Raw genomic sequence first — 15,473 nt, forward strand, 5'->3', positions numbered from 1 at the left:
AACAAAGCTACCCGACGGATGATCAACAAAGCCACCCGACGGATAACAAGCATTTACCCGATGAATGATCAATTCAAATATCTATTGACAGTGACAACACAGTCACATGTGTTGGGTGTTTTCCAAAAGGAATGTGGCAGCCTGTTTAGTAGGAAATTGAGAACAAAGAAGCATTACCATTTCTATGCAAGTTATGAAGATTTTCAAAGATGCTGGAATAGAGTAATAAAGTAGCATGGAGTTAGACTTGATAGGTTTTATTTTCTTATCCTGTCTTATTACCATGTAAACTTGGTGATATATAAACCAAGTGTATCAAGTAGAACAATAACATCAAACTAAGCAAACACATTTAGAAGATAAATAGAAAAGGCTATATGTGTTAAGAATTTCTATGTGGTTTGTTTGTTCACTTGTAAAGCAGCTGTGAGCCAACTTGAGCTTCACAGAGTTCTTGAATCGATATATATATATATATATATATATATATATATATATATATATATATATATATATATGGTGGATATATTCAAATCCACCAGAATTTTTTAAAGACTTGTGTTTTTATTACTTTGTGTTTGATTTACTTAATTTGTAACACCCCCAGATCCGGGGTCGGGGATCCGGGTCGTCACGAGTTCCACTTCCCTTAACAACACCCAATCTTATTAAACAATCAACTACTCTTTACTGTGACCCCACAATATACACACACACACCACAAGTTATAGTCTCAGAGATGAATATCCAAAAATAATCACAAGTCGTTTTATTCCACAATTAAGTCAATACACCTTAAAAAGGTTTCTGAATAAATTTACATTTCTTTGCCATTATTACAATTCATAATATACATAAGTCTGGTACATTACTAGTTGAAAACTTAGCCTATTGGTAATTTCTACCTCAGCTACAGCGGCCTGAACGCTTCCGGAAAGCTGCGGAACGTTTCCTATCCGCTTGCGAATTGGGAGCTTGGTCCTGTTCATCTTATCTATCTGATGTTGTGTGATGAAAGAAGAAAGCAAGGGTGAGCAGCAAGCCCACCAAAATAATATGTATAATGATTAACAATATATGAGCCTACTCATAATACTCATGAAAGTCTTGGTCAAAAGAAATGAACCAAGTTTGATATCTTAATGCGATGAAGTCGCCAAATATTCAGTATATATACATATATACTTTTCAAAATATTGGAAGTCCTCTTCCATGCATAATATACACAAAGTCCCAGTGTATAACTGTATAAAAAATATCGTTGCAAGGTGATCTCATATATCTAACCTTGTCTCAACATTTTTTTTTCTGAAAATCTTTGCCATGCATAAGATAATCATTTACTAGATATAAGTTTAAAAGATGAAGTTACAAGATACTCCAATATACTTATATCCTTTCCAAATACTACTTGAACTACCACCGTTCAAGTTATAATTAGTTCAAAAGTTCATCACATAGATGAGACTACAAGATAATACTTGAACAGATTCAACCTTTAAAATATCATCAAAATAAAATGAAGTTATGAGATACTTCATTTGATGCGAACATCATTTTGAAAACTTGACCCTGCCAACACTCAACAATCGCCCAACCGTAGCCTTTCTATCGAAGTGCTCTGGGTAGTGTTGCAGAAATATCCAATTGGATGATGAACTCATTACGGGAGTTTGCCGCGCCAGGAAGACCACTTACGATGATCAGTCGTAGTAGTACAACCCCACCATTTTCTACATGTAGAGGAGAACCTGTCGGATTTACTTGTCAACCGAACACTGAACTCCTAAGGAATGGACCGCCTTAGCGGAACTTCCAGGCCATTTGGGCCAATATAATAAGGCTGGGCCGGCGCTACTCGGCCACTTACGCCACTCCTAGTTCAGATGAAATCCATGACTCTGAAACGTAAAGCTCGTTCCCCCTTTCCTCAAGTAGAACTTGTTGATACGGCTCCACCAAGAAGTCGTATCTAGTTGGAAAGGAAAACTCACCGATATTTCCCAGGCGATGCCTGTTAATGGATTAACTTGTTCCAAGAATTTTACTTCCCGAATATTGGGTAAGTAATCAAAAACTCTTTTATCAAGACAGCAACCTTGTTGCGAATATAAAATACACCACAGAGCCGGATCCCTCAGGTTTTGAGCGAGTATTTAAATCCCCTTAAAAAGGAAGATCTTAAATATAAAAATGCGTTTTGGGATCCGCTCTAACTTTTAAAAATCAGTTTGAAGACTCGAAAACACTTTATAGAGTGTTTGGAGTAAAGCTGATTTAATGAAGTAAATCAGTCCCCAGAATATTTAGAAAATGACTGAATATTATTATTTAAATAATATTCTCATAAAGATAATCCTTATAAAAATAATCGAAGTAGAAGTATTTAAACTTATACTTGAAATGGATATTAAATAACCAAAGATATACTTATATAAAAGTACTATCTTTATTTGAATAATCGAAACTAAGTTTGATTATTTACACCTTATTCTTTAATAAAATAAAGAATATATCTCAGAAAATAATCGGAGTCATAGATCCTCAAATGAATATTCAAATAATATTCAATAAATAAAATAAGCTGAGTCATAAGCCCTCGAATGAATATTCAAAATAATATTCATTAAATAAAATAAAGGAGTCATAAGTCCTCGAATGAATATTCAAGATAATATTCATTAATAAAATAAAGTTATCGAATAAACCTTATTCGATTAATAGTTTTGAAAAATATAACCATATATATATAAATATATATATATATATACAAAAATCTAGTCGGGATCCTCGACTCCCGGTTTTAGAAAATGTTTTCACCTTTGGTCCCTATACTAAGGGTATATGCAAGTTACCGCTATCCTCTAGCATAGGTATTATCAACTGAATCAACAATTATATATGGAAAGAATATGAAACAGGCATGCATATATATACCATAGCAGCATGCTTCAATATATTGCAACATTTTCTAATATAAACATCATGCATCTATCGCAAGATAATGCATATACATATATACATCACAACAACAGTATAACGGATAGAAAACTTGCCTGAGCGACTGGGGGTTACGAATGGCTCGGGACGAGTCTGGTAACCTATAAACAACAAGTAAGTTGGAATTAAACCAAAGTCACTTGTACATCTATACTCTAACCAACTCAGACTCTAACGCTCGTTTTGTGCTTACTGATTCTCTTAAGTCACTCGAGTACCCTCGGCTCCACCATTTTTAATAATTTAACCTTTACGAGTTTTAAAGCGATTCCTTCGCGAGTGTCTTACCAACTGCCTAACACACTTACCATAAATGTTTCATACATTAATTAACCCTTTTTGGTCTTTAACCTATGTTTCAAAGTAAGGCGAGGGAAAAAGTTTCGTTAGCGAAACGCCGTTACTTGAAACGGTCGTTTCTCCTAAACCGTGCATCGGAATCGAACGAACTACATATCAAAACGAAGCTCGTAACATGAGCTATCTAAACATAGAAGTGGTCATAATCTAGCAGGGGGTTCTCGGGTCCTAATGCTATGCACAAAAACAGTCCAAAGAAAATCGGACGTTACGACGGCTATGTTTACGCGATTTCCCAATTTTAACCATTCAAAACCAACCACAAACCAACCTCAAATCCAACATACAACCAACATCCATCCTCATCACATCATAACAACCCCAACCATTTCAATTTAATCATTTATACTTATGCCTAAGCTTAATTTAACCATACTTAAGTTCTTTTAATCAAAACCACAACATTTACCATTCCATTTTACTACCATTCCAAATCCCAAACTCTAAATCACAACAACAAGCTACAATATCATCCTACTAATCAAAATCATCTTATAATACATATGGATCTAGGGTTTGGAGATGGTATACCTTCCTTGAAGTGGTGGGATGAGCTAGGAAGCCTTAAGAAGCTTTGAAGAGTCTTAGGAAAGCTTGGATCTTCAAGAAAAACAAGAAAACTTCAAGTTAAAAAACTTGAAAACACTATTCATAGTCTTCTTCTTTGATTAAATGAAGAAGATTGAGAAGGAATTAATGGCTTAAACTCATGATATAGTCCTAACTAAGCATGAAGATGATTAGGGAATTATCTTACCAATTTAGGAAGCTTGGATCTTGAGTTTTGAATTGTTCTTGCCTTATGAATAGTAAAAAGCCGAGAGCTTCAAGAACAAAGCCTTGGTTGCTTTTTGATTTTTGATGAAAATGATTTTTGCTTGGCTTGGTTGCTTGGTTTTTGTGCTTGCTTTAGTCAATTACCTTTTTGCCCTTGAATTTGTGTGGTTACAAAGCCACCACACCTCCTTCCTTCCCATGTCATGCCTATGTCATCCTCATGATGTCATCCTCCCTTCCTTGTCCTCTTTCTATTGGTTGGATGACATCATTCCCACTAATCCCTTTGATTAACTTCCTAATCGTTTGCCTAATGACCGCTGATCTGTTATACGGTTCGCTTAACTTTCGTTCTCGTTTATCGTTTGAAGGATCATACCCGGGATCTTATTACTTAGGTTCCCTTAACCTTTCTCAATACATTATATTCCTTTTTATGATCCTCTATTATAATCCTTTAATTTAAATCCTTTTTATCCTGTTACCTTTTTCTCAATTCTCTCCGTATCTTGTGGATTTCCGGGAAAAACCAAAGTGTTCGGAATTGGATTCTGACGATCTTTACATACACTTATATACTTCATAGAGTACTAATAATATCCCATAAGATCAATAACAGAACCCCTACATAGCATGGCATGAAAAGTTTTCTCGTTCAGCAAAAACACTATTCATAAGGGTTTCAAAAATTTCCAAAAATTGGGGTTATTACATAATTTCTTATTCCGCACTTTGTAAATCAAAACACTTATATATATATATATTGAGTTAGAACATTTTTATAAATCTCGAAAAGAAGTCAGAATTACATTCAACCCCCTATCTGTAATTCTTGTTTTATTGTTAGGGAATAAAATGGGTTTTTACAACCACCCCCAAAATTAATATTTTCACTGTCCTCATGGAAGGTAATAGTAAGGAATAAAGGCATACCTACTCGGAATCAGGATGGTCATCACCCTCCGCGGGTGGAATGTCAGGAGGCGGGTACACAGAATCCTCACCAAACGCTGGCCACTGAATGTCTACCCCTGTGGCTCTAAAAGCTCTCCCCAACGCCTGGGTAAGATCCTATGCAAACCTGCTATGGATGTCATACATCGCATCCATCCACCTTGCCAAGCGCCTATAGTACGTTGAACCCAAACCAGCACTGTCCTCTACCTCCTACTGCTGCTGCGAAGAATCGGCCTCACCCATCTAATGTCCCCCTGCTACTCTGCGGGCCTGAGAAGAACCACCAGCATATGTCTGATCGGCTGGCTAGCCACCTGTCAAGTGATCGTAGGTGAAACCTAATCCCTTCTCATCCGCCTTTCCACCGTACCACTCTTGCATCACTGCGATCGTCAAATTATCAATAGGGGCACTAGGCAACTGAAGCTACTCATGTATGGGCCAATGAACTCCCACCGCCACACAAAGCTTCATCACAATTGATGCATATGGAAGAGAACCCGTAGTGCTCCCACGCAAAAACCTCATAATACCCTGATAAATAATGGAGCCAAGATCCACATAATCGCCCTGCAATATCCCCCACAACAACTTTGCCCGATCCAGAGTAACATCATGCACATGAGAAGATGGCATGTTGTTCGCACAGATAAAAGAGTTCCATGCACGAGCAAACCTATTCATGCATGAGGCAGGGAAAGTAGCATACGCGTTCGACCTCATCTTGAACTTCCAGTGAGTGTTTGGGACACACAACGTAACAATAATCATGTCCAAGTCAAAATCCTCCTCGGTCTTAGTCACCCAATCCTCCTGAGTCGGCTGTCTCTCGGGTTGGGTTTATCACCCTTCGAATAGCCTCCGACGTATAATCCACCAACAAACCCCGCATCACCGAATACCCGTTCTTATCCGCCTTCGCATTCGCATAAAACTCACGAACTATAACACCCCCAAATCCGGGGTCGGGGATCCGGGCTGTCACAAGTTCCATTTCCCTTAATAACACCCAATCTTAATAAATAATCAACTACTCTGTACTGTGACCCCACAATAAACACACACACCACAAGTTATAGTCTCAAAGATGAATATCCAAAAATAATCACAAGTCATTTTATTCCAAAATTATATGCCAATACACCTTAAAAGGGTTTCTGAATAAATTTACATTTCTTTGCCATTATTACAATTCATAAATATTCATAAATCTGGCACTTTAAAAGTTGAAGCCTAGCCTATTGGTAGTTCCTACCTCAGCTACAGCGACATCAATGCCTATAGGAAACTGTGGAACGTTTCCTATCCGCTCGCGAATTGGGAGCTTGGTCCTGTTCATCTTGTCTATCTGATGTTGTGTGATGAAAGAAGAAAGCAAGGGTGAGCAGCAAGCCCACCAAAATAATATGTATAATAATTTACAATATATGAGCCTTCTCATAGTACTCATTAAAGTCTTGGTCAAAAGAAATGAACCAAGTTTGATATCTTAATGCGATGAAGTCGCAAAATATTCAGTATATATACATATATACTCTTCAAAATCTTGGAAGTCCTCTTCCATACATAATATACACAGAGTTCCAGTTTATAACTGTATAAAAATATCGTTGCAAGGTGATCTCATATATCTAACCTTGTCTCAACGTTTTTCTAAAAATCTTTGTCATGCATAAGATAATCATTTACTAGATATAAGTTTAAAAGATGAAGTTACAAGATACTCCAATATACTTATATCTTTTCCAAATACTACTTGAGCTACCACCGTTCAAGTTATAATTAGTTTCAAAAGTTCATCACATAGATGAGACTACAAGACCAGATTTGAATAGATTAAATCTTTAAAATATCATCAAAATAAAATGAAGTTACGAGATACTTCATTTGATGCAAACATCATTTTGAAAACTTGACCCTGCCAACACTCAACAATCGCCCAACTGTAGCCTTTCTATCGAAGATTATTCTCATTACGGGAGTTTGCCGCGCCAGGAAGACCACTTACGATGATCAGTCGTAGTAGTGCAACCCCACCATTTTCTACATGTAGAGGAGAACCTGTCGGATTTACTTGTCAACCGAACACTGAACTCCTAAGGAATGGACCGCCTTAGCGGAACTTCCAGGCCATTTGGGCATATATAATAAGGTTGGGCCGGCGCCATTCGACCACTTACGCCACTCCTAGTTCAGATGAAATCCATGACTCTGAAACGTAAAGCTCGTTCCCCCTTTCCCCAAGTAGAAACTTGTTGATACGGCTCCACCAAGAAGTCGTATCTAGTTGGAAAGGAGAACTCGCCGATATTTCCCAGGCGATGCCTGTTACTGGATTAACTTGTTCTAAGAATTTTACTTCCCGAGTGTTGGGTAAGTAATCAATTCATTTATCAAAACAGCAACCTTGTTGCGAATATAAAATACACCACAGAGCCGGATCCCTCATGTTTTGAGCGAGTATTTAAATCCCCTTCGAAAGGAGGATCTTAAATATAAAAATGAGTTTTGGGATCCGCTCTAACTTTTAAAAATCATTTTGACGACTCGCAAAACATTTTTAAGAATGTTTGGAGTGATGCTGATTTAACAAAATAAATCAGTCCCAATATATTAGAAAATATCTGAATATTATTATTTAAATAATATTCCAATAAAGAATAATCTTTATAAAAATAATTGAAGTAGAAGTTTTAAAACTTATACTTGAAATGAATATTAAATAACCAAAGATATACCTATACGAAAGTACTATCTTTATTTGAATAATTAAAAGTGAGTTTGATTATCGACACCTTATTCTTTAATAAAATAAAGAATATATCTCAGCAAATAATCGGAGTCATAGATCCTCAAATGAATATTCAAATAATATTCAACAAATAAAATAAGCTGAGTTATTAGCCCTCGAATGAATATTCGAAATAATATTCAATAAATAAATAAGCTGAGTCATAAGCCCTCGAATGAATATTCGAAATAATATTCATTAAATAATATAAAGTTATCGAATAAACCTTATTCGATTAATAGTTTTGAAAACTATAACCATATATATATAAATATATATATATATAAAATCTACTCGGGATCCTCGACTCCCGATTTTAGAAAATGTTTTCACCTTTGGGTCCCTATACTAAGGGTATATGCAAATTACCGCTATTCTCTAGCATAGGTATTATCAACGGAACCAACAAATATATATGGCAAGAATAAGAAACAGGCATGCATATGTACCATATCACATGCTATAATATATCGCAAGAATTTGCTAATTTAACCATCATGCATCTATCACAAGATAATGCATATACAAGTGTATACATCACAACAACAGTATAACGGATAGAAAACTTGTCTGAGTGCTCCCGGATAGACTTAAGCTTAGAGTGGGTCCGATAACCTATGAACAACAACATAAGTCGGAATTAAACCCCGGCCGCTTAAGAAACTAGACTTTAACCATTTAGAGTCCTAACGTTCGCTTTCGCGCTTAACAATTTACTTAAGTCGCTCGAGTACCCTCGGCTCCACCATTTTTAATAAATTAACCATTAAGAATTTTAAAGCGATTCTTTCGCGAGTACCTTACCAACTGCCTAATCCACTTTACATAAATGTTTCATATCCCAAATAGTCATTTAAAGTCCTTAACCAAGGTTTCAAAGTAAGGCGAGGGGTAATGGTTCGGTCGCGAAACACCGTTACTTAAAACGGTCATTTCTCCTAAACCGTACATCGGATTCAAACGAACCACATATCAAAACGAAGCTCGTAACATGAAATATCTAATCATGGTAATGGTCAAAACCTAACAGGGAGTTCTCGGGTCCTGATGTTAAGAGCAAAAACAGTCTAAAGTAAATCGGACATTACGACGGCTATGTTTACGCGATTTCCCAAATTTTTACCATTCCAAATCATATTAATCCAACTACTAATCAACAACAACTCAAGATACACATCAATGATACTGATTTCAGTCATAATAAGCTCAAGGATCTCAATCCAACCATATATTATAACATCTCCAAATTCAACTAAACTACTTAACAATTAATCTCGAATCATGCTTATCATTCAAATTACTACTCATCCATCCAAACCATCTCCAAACTTCAACATTCAAACTTATTACTAAAGTGTGTGAAGATTTATACCTTTCTTGGAGGGTGGAAAGTTACTAGGAAGCCTTATGGAGCCTCCTACAAGCTTGATCTTTCCAAAGAAATCAAGAACACAAAGTTAGGCTTTAAAGATTCTAAAAGTCCGATTGAAAGAACTGAAAAACTGAGGGTCTTACCTTGCTTATTTGGACGAGACTTGTGAACAAGAGTTGTAGACCATCTCAATACCTTTCCAACGAGCTATAGAACACAACATTTGAGTGAGTATTGAAGGAGATATGGCAGTTTAAAGTTGCTGGATTTGTTTTGGCCGAGAGCTTTTGCTCTTGGAAGCAAAAGTCAACTTCTAATTTTTGTGTTTTATGATATTTGTTTGGTTGCTTCTCCTTTTTGACTTGGAAAATGTTTTAGCTTTTTACCATGGTAAATTTTACATGGCCCAAAATCAACCAACAAAACAAAACCCCTTGTCATGCTTATGTCATCTTGCACATGTCATAATGCTTCCACTTGTTCACACCTTGTTGGTTTGATGACATCATCATCCCTAACCTCCTTGATTAGCTTCTAATTGTTTGCCTAATGACCGCTGATCTGTTATACGGTTCGCTTAACTTTCGTTCTCGTTTCTCGTTTGAGGGATCATACCCGGGATCTTATTACTTGGGTTTCCTTAACCTTTCTCAATACATTATAATCCTTTTATGATCCTTTCTTATAATCCTTTTATTTAAATCCTTTTTATCCTGTTACCTTATACTCAATTCTTTCCGTATCTAGTGGATTCCTGGGAAAAATCAAAGTGTTCGAATTTGGATTCTGACGATCTTTACATACACTTATTTATCGTATAGAGTACTAATAAATCCCAGAAGATCAATAACAGAACCCCTACATAGTGTGGCATGAAAAGTTTTCTCATTCAGCATAATCTGCAAAATCATTATTCATAAGGGTTTCAAAAATTTCCAAAAATTGGGGTTATTACAGTCTCCCCTCCTTAAAAGGATTTCGTCCCGGAATCAGATAGAAAATAAATATGGATACTTTCTTAACATTACACTTTCTAACTCTCGAGTAAATTTTCCCACATTGTGGTTCTTCCATCAAACTCTGAATAGTTTGATAACCCTTCTCCTAAGCACTTGTTCCTTTTCACTCTATAACCCTTCCTGGTTGCTCCATATAGGTTATGTCGGGTTGCATGTCTATGCGCTCATATGCCCCTATTTATCTGGCATCCGAATTACACTTCCTTAACATTAATACGTGGAACACGTTATGACTTACTACATGTTCTGGGGTAAGGCTAGCTCATATGCTAACTTCCCAATACTTCTTAATATATCCAAGGGTCCAACAATTGGTGGACTTAGCTTTCCTTTCTTTCCGAATCTCATTAATCCCTTCCAAGGGAATACCTATAACAACACTAGGTCCCCCACTTTCTATTCCTTGTCCTTTCGTGTCAAATCAACATACTTCGTGTTCCCATCTTGGGCTACTACCAGCCATCCTCTGATTAAAATCTATTATATCCTTGATCCTTTGGACTACTGCGGGTCCGAGTATCTTGCGCTCTACAACTTCATCCTAACATAAGGGAGATCGACATTGTCTTCCCTCAAGGATCTCATAAGGCGATATCTCAATACTGACATATGATATATTATCGTAAGAAAACTCAATCCGTGTTAAGTGATCATTCCAAATTCTTTCAAGTCTATTGCATGGAAATTTTATCACAGCTTCTAGCACTATAGCTTTGGCATCTCAATACCCATTCTTTTCCAGTTCGTAATCGCTACTACCTTCCGTTCCTAATATTATACTGGTTATACTTTTGCTCGTTAGCGTTCTATAACCTTTTAATAACCACATCAACCTTTGTATCACGAATGTGTTTCCATTCCGAATACTACCACAACTTTATTACTCCTTTTTCAGCTGTTTCTATTTCCCAAAGTTTGATCAATCATATAGAAGTAAATGAATTTGTTGATAGATCACTATGATCATGAACACTTGTTATATCGCATAGTTAGTACAGAAGGTGGCCAGCCTTTAGTACTTGACAAGCAATTAAACAATAGCTGGTATCCTACTCGGCTTCTATCACACAGATAGATAGTCATTCGGCAATACTTCCCCTTCTGGAAGGGTTGTTCTTCTCAGTTTATATGAAATGAAAAGAAGAGAAAAGAACGAACTGAAGAGAATTGTATATATGAAAAAAAATATTGCCATAAAATATCTGGCTTGGAATCTACCTCTGAACTATAGAGGTTTGTCATAGGAGAACAAAACATATATGTATTTATATCAACATCAAGTATTATAGCATCGTATTTCACATGCCTAAATATTTTTGCTATTCCGTTCATCCTTCTATGGACCCATGCTCTTCCTCGAGCTTATACACAATCACCTTTGAAACTCCCTCGATATCGAAAATCGAATCTGGGATCTCATTCTAGACTTCATCGTTACTAGAATTCTATGCTTGTACCGCAACCTTCCTCAAATAGTAATACGACTCTCTTTTCATAAGAGGGAATAAATATTCAATAGGTAGATACTCTACTTAATTAGTCTATCAATGATAACTTATACTCTACCACGACCCGATTAGTGGTACTCAATCTCAACATCCACTCCAATACAACTCTCACGGTTGTAATTAGCTCATTACTTGCAGAATCATTGCTGCATTACTATGGTCCACCACTGACCTACTGTCGTCATTCACTTTCCGTGAAATCTTAATATCTAACCATACGGAGTCCATACATGTCGTATAGAATACTTCTAAGGAGTTAACATAATCACCAATCATAATTCATGAAGAACACTCCAAACTCTGACATACTTTCATGACATGAAGCATATAAAATTGCAGAAGAGTTTCAATCAAAGCAACGATAGCAGGTTAATACCATTCTTAATCGTATGCCTTAAATAGAAGACTTAACTCAAGGGTTCGTCTAGTCCTTTTTGAAACATGGTCCTGACTTATCTCAAGATAGTATCTTCTGAGATAGATAGCCCGCTCATGGCGATTACACGAATTAAACCTTTACCAACTACTATTACGGTTGGGTATTGCACAGTCATCAGAAGGAATGTCAATCTTCCAAACCATAATACAATCTGCATAGCTTTAACCATCATCACTGTATTCCTTTGGCACAAGCGCCTATAATTATCCTCTTACCTTTAAAGTTTCGGCCACCTCTTTGGCCTTTCCTGATAGTTAAATTTCCTTACAGTCAATGTCATTTTAACCACCTCCAAATAAATTTTCTACCTTATTTCAATCACAGCTTATGTGAAGATGTTTTCCTTAAAATCTGATGAGTAAAAAAAATCACCATTTTTCCATAAGTTATTGCCTCGGTCTTTAGAGGTTAATCACTGCCATGATTGACTCTCAATCATAATTAGAACATCTTTTATCCTAAGTCTTAATTGCCCTGAACAATTTCGACCATTACTGGTTCGATCCATACCTTCTCGTGGTTTAACACGTGCCCCACTTGGCATCATTATAATTACGTCATATTTCCTTTATCATAATTTCTATTCTTGAGAATTTTGAATATTACCTTTCTCCTTGTAAAACCTCTAAGGTTATCCTTGAATCGTTCCTCATGAATTCCCTAGATACAGGGCATATCAAGATACCATTTATTAATACCAGAATCATTGTCTATATACTTCTGAAAAATTTCTCCACTGATCCTTAAAGGTTGTTATTACCTTAATCCTTTCCAATTCATACTGTCAAAACTCATGATGTCCCTATTAAGGGTGAAATGCCAACCTTTATGCATTCCCCTAGGATTCGTTTTAAGTTACCGATGTTCTATCCTTAATTCCACCTTTAAAAAGGTACATGCATCCTTCCATGGATAAATCAAGTCATATATCCCTGATAAGGGTATCTTATTCAATCATTTCCACCTCGATAGTCTATACCGAATTTCACAATAACATCCTTATTCAAGTTAAGGTCAATCCACATGGCCTCCAAAAGATAAAAATGGTTATCCGCTATTCTTGCCTAATTTGGTAATGATAACAAGGATGTTCTGGAAGATATTGGTCGTGTTCAACGTGAACCTCTTCTTAATAATTCCTTATTTACTTTTGTTGTTTATCTCAACAGTCACCTCAATGTTGGGATATCTTTCATATCTGGCGTCTCCCTTTCTGGGTATCATGCCACCGGTCTTACACTTCACTTTCTTGAAGGTCACTTCCTTCATCCAATTTTCTTAATTTCTTACTTTCTTGTCTCCTCAGTCTATCCGCGTCTCATTATTTATCCTTCGAATTATCTCAAGGTTTCCTCGAATCCTCCCAACTTACAGGGGATAAAATATATGTATCTCTTATGCCCTCAACCATCAATTTTAACTCATGGTGAATCACCCTCATCCTAACGAATGCATACATTTCTATTTCTATTGCTACGAGTCTTTAGGGTTTCCTCATACTCAACTCCCTTATCATACCTCAAACTCTATTGCCTTTATATTCCTTTCCACTTCAGTTTCTTTTTATTTTCCTTTCTCTTATCCTTATTTCATGAACTAACACAACATAAGTATTGACTTCAAACATCCCGTCATTCTGGATTCGTGTCCTCAGAACGAATCTTGACAACTTTTACAACTTAGATTCATAATTCATCATACTCATCCACTTTTGTTCTAGCTCCAAAGCTTTTACACTATCTCCTTATCTTTGGGAATTACTTTCCCGAAAACAATTGACTGAACTTAAATCAGTTTATTATAATCTCTTGCTTCGTGCCTTCCTTGGCCTTTCACCAGCGGGTGGTCTCTCTCTTAGGAGGGTAAGTGACAAAAATAGTCTTTTGTGATTCGTCAATCATTCAGAATCTCGAATGATTCCTCTATTTCCTTTAGCCAGGCTCTTGCCTCGACTAGGTCAACATGTTCCTTGGAACTCTGAGAGCTTAGAGACTTAAAGGTCCTGAAAGAATTTCCAACCGCATTGTTTCCTCAAGGTGGTGGTTAGGGATAATAGTCTAAGTTTTGTCTAGACAGGTCCATAAATTGCCGTATAAGAGTATCGTCTCGGGTCTCCTTTCCTTACTCGACTTTCTGTTTCCTTAGTATGAAATGTTTCAACCTTCTCCCATAATCGGGGTTATCTTATACATTAAAAACCTTGTTTTCCACTCTATTATGTTATGGGTTCTTTCTTTCTTGATGGCAACCTCCCTCACTATCACATTTAGGGTTTGCCCTAAATCTTATTCCTCAAACTTTGGCTCTCATCTAAGTTCTCATCCTTAAGCTCTTGAACTTTTGGAACCCAATTTCTGTAGGAACACCTCACTATCCCCTTATCATCTTTCTCGGTATGGATCTCTTCTCCAGTCATTGACTCTCTGCCTTCATTCATCACTTTTTCTGGCACAATATGTCCTTTTCCAAAAATTCGGTCTGTATTACAATCTTAAACAGCTTTTCGGTACCGGCTCCGGTTACCTTCACTTCTATTTCCATTTTCTCAAAATCTCTTATAAACTCTCCCAAAGACATTATTATCTTGAGTCTCTCCTTTTTACTAAGGGCATCAGCCACCACATTGGCTTTCCCTGAATGATAAAGAATCTCCCAATCATAATTCTTGATTAGCTCTAACCACCTCATTTGGCGCATGTTGAGCTCTTTCTGCGTGAAAATGTACTAGAGCACTTATGGCTTGTGTAAATCTCGCACTTTTCTCCATACCAGTAGTGCCTCCCATCTTTAGGGCAAAACTATTGCCACGAGCCCAAGCTCATGGGTGGGGATATCGAATTTTATATTCCCTTAATTGTCTTGACGCGTACGCGATTACCTTGTTGTGCTGTATAAGAAGCACCCTAATTCCTTATGCGAAGCGTCACTACACTTCACAAAATCTCATTTTCCATCCGGCAACGCCAACATAGGGAACATCACCAACCTTTGCTTCGGTTCTTAAAAGTTGTTCTCGCATTTCTCTGTCCATTCGAACTTCTCAGTCTTACGAGTAAGCCGCGTTAAAGGGGCTACTATCTTTACAAACTTAAACGAACCTCTAGTAGTGACCGGCCAATCCTACCTCTGGGAGTTGCCCTAACCATGGTCATCGATTACTCAGTGGTCCTTTATTCATTCTTGTCAGGATCCTTCACGGGATCCTCCTCAGCAACAATCCCTTCTAGGACAACATCCTCAACCGCTACAT

This window comes from Apium graveolens, chromosome 9, assembly GCF_009905375.1.
Source record: "Apium graveolens cultivar Ventura chromosome 9, ASM990537v1, whole genome shotgun sequence".
Taxonomy (NCBI): domain Eukaryota; kingdom Viridiplantae; phylum Streptophyta; class Magnoliopsida; order Apiales; family Apiaceae; genus Apium; species Apium graveolens.